We start from the raw sequence: 2,554 nt of genomic DNA on the forward strand, positions 1-2,554 counted from the left end.
GTATATATATATATATATATATATATATATATATTGTCATGTTGAACCTTTAACCCCTACACATTTTTTTATCACTCCATTTTTTCTGCTCTCTCTCTCTCTCTCCATTTTTTTCCCCTCTCGATCTTTCCTGTCAAAGAGCATAGGCTTAAAACATGAAAAAGACTTCTCCATTCTTTCTGAGCATTAAACTAATACACCTACTTGTTTTTCCTTCACCTGTCTTCATCTTTAGTTTTCTGTAAATTTGCACTATATATATATCTATCTATATCTATATATGAGATCTGTTTCCTCTATTTATAAGGCTTAGGTTAGTTCAGGACCATAGTGGAAAATGTCAAAGGTGCCAAGCAGTGAGACTCAACCCTAAACCACATGGTTCAGAAACAAATGTCTTTGTCACACAGCTATGATTAAGCCTCTTTCTGTCTACCTCATGTGGCTTTCTTCAATCTGGGCTTTTAGTAGAAGTGTCATGCAGTAGGTCTGAACTCAAAATTACATAGATAGGAAATAAACATCTTAACCACATAGTCATGTCTTTGAAAAATTGAATCCAGAATATGCAATCTTGAATTTCTACTATTATAGGTACAGACATGGACATATAGTTAAAAGGTTTCAGTCCTGCTGTCCTGTTGTCTGTACAGCACCATGGGCCTGTGTCTTCTTTTGCTCTTGTATCAGGTTGACCAAAGCCTTGTGAGTGAAATTTGATAAATGAGAACTGTGTGGAAGTTTGTCAAAGATGTGTATTTGTGTTCATGTATGTGTAGGTATATGTGTATGTTTATATATAGACACAGGCGTGGTTGTGTGGTAAGAAGTTTGCTTCCCAACCATATGGTTCTGGGTTTAGTCCCACTGCATAGCACCTTGGGCAAGTGTTCTCTACTATAACCTTGAGTGGATTTGGTAGATGAAAACTACCAAAGAAGCCCATCGTATATATATGTGTGTGTGTGTGTGTTTGTATCTATGTTTGTCTCCCTACCATCACTTAACAACTGATGTTGGTGTGTTTACGTACCCATTTGTTAGTGGTCTGGTAAAAGAGGTTGATAGAAGAAGTACTAGGCTTACAAAGAATAAATCCTGGGGTCGATTTCTTTGACTAGAAAACTTTTGATGGTGGTGCTACAGCATGACTGCTGTCAAATGACTGAAACAAGTAAAGAAATATATATAATATCATTGAAGAAATAGAGCCAACAAGAAGTACGGTTAGATAGCTATTTAATAAACATTACACATGTTTCGATACAACCTAGATCCACATATAAACAGAATTTTAAGTAAACAAGTTTACCTGTATAATGGGATCCAGTTGTATCTCCTCAGGTGATATATAATTGCTGCCCCATTAGACCTTTTGATTTCGATGCTAACACATGTATATATGTTTACAGTAATACTTCTGTTAGCTCACTGGATATGTTCCTTAACCCTTTAGCTCAGTGGTTCCCAATCATTTTTTACTTATGGACCCTTTTGATTCTTATTTAACTCTAATGGACCCCCAAAGTTATTTGATATTTTAAGAAATTCTATTTTATTTTTATAATTAAATATTAGGAATTGTGTATAAAAAAAATTGTTGGAATATTTTATGTATTGTAAAAGAGTGAGCAATTTATTGCGCATAAATTTTAACAACATAATCTTATATTTGACACTCAAGGGTCATGTGGACCCTGGCTGAGAACCACTGCTTTAGCTCTTAAACTGGGAAAATCTGGCCTCTCACTCCTACCCTACAATATCATTTTAAAAATAATCACAGCATCATTGAAATCACAAAACTAAAAAAATAATACTTGATTAATTAGAAACAATGTGAAGAAATAAGCATTATACTTGACTGTATGACGGTGCATGACTCAGTGGCGAGAGCATCGGGTTCACAATCATGAGGTAGTGAATTCGATTCCCAGACTGGGCTGTGTTGTGTTCTTGTGCAAGACACTTTATTTCATGTTGCTCCAGTCCACTCAGCTGTAGGAATGCAGTTGTGATGCCACTGGTACCAAGCTGTATCTGCCTTTCCCTTGAATAACATTGGTGGTGTGGAGAGGGGAGGCTGGTATGCATTGGTCTTCCATAAATCTTGCCTGGACTTCTGTGTCAGAGTTTAACTTTCTAGGTGCAATCCCATGGTCATTCATGACTGAAGGAGGTCTTTATCCTTTTTTATACTTGACTGTATCTAAATGTTAAAGGGTTAACCCATTACCTCCCCTAATTTTATTAACTGGAATTTTTTTTTATGAAACTTTGATTTCTAGCATAAAATAGCCTTAGAAACATGCTGGAACGATCAAAATAACATTTCTAAATAACATTTTAAATAGAAATAAGTGAGATATTGGGTGAAAAATTAGCAAACTTCATTTGAATATCAGAGAAATATACCTAGTAGATATAGCAAAAAGGTTAGATATGTGTAAATATTGACAGATAATTACAAAATTTGTAATTTTTAAGTGATATCATATGAGATCACTGGCAGGTAATGGGTTAAACAAGTGGTGAAGGGTAAGCTAAGCACTAA

At 35.0% G+C, this 2,554-nt stretch overlaps 1 protein-coding gene across 3 annotated transcripts in view; it reads left to right on the forward strand.

Annotated features, from left to right (window-relative positions):
* Window positions 1-2,554, forward strand: part of LOC106881306 (catenin delta-2) — a 409,602-nt gene that overhangs the window by 178,786 nt on the left and 228,262 nt on the right. The window lies entirely within an intron of this gene.

Source organism: Octopus bimaculoides, chromosome 7 (genome assembly GCF_001194135.2).
Source record: "Octopus bimaculoides isolate UCB-OBI-ISO-001 chromosome 7, ASM119413v2, whole genome shotgun sequence".
Classification (NCBI taxonomy): domain Eukaryota; kingdom Metazoa; phylum Mollusca; class Cephalopoda; order Octopoda; family Octopodidae; genus Octopus; species Octopus bimaculoides.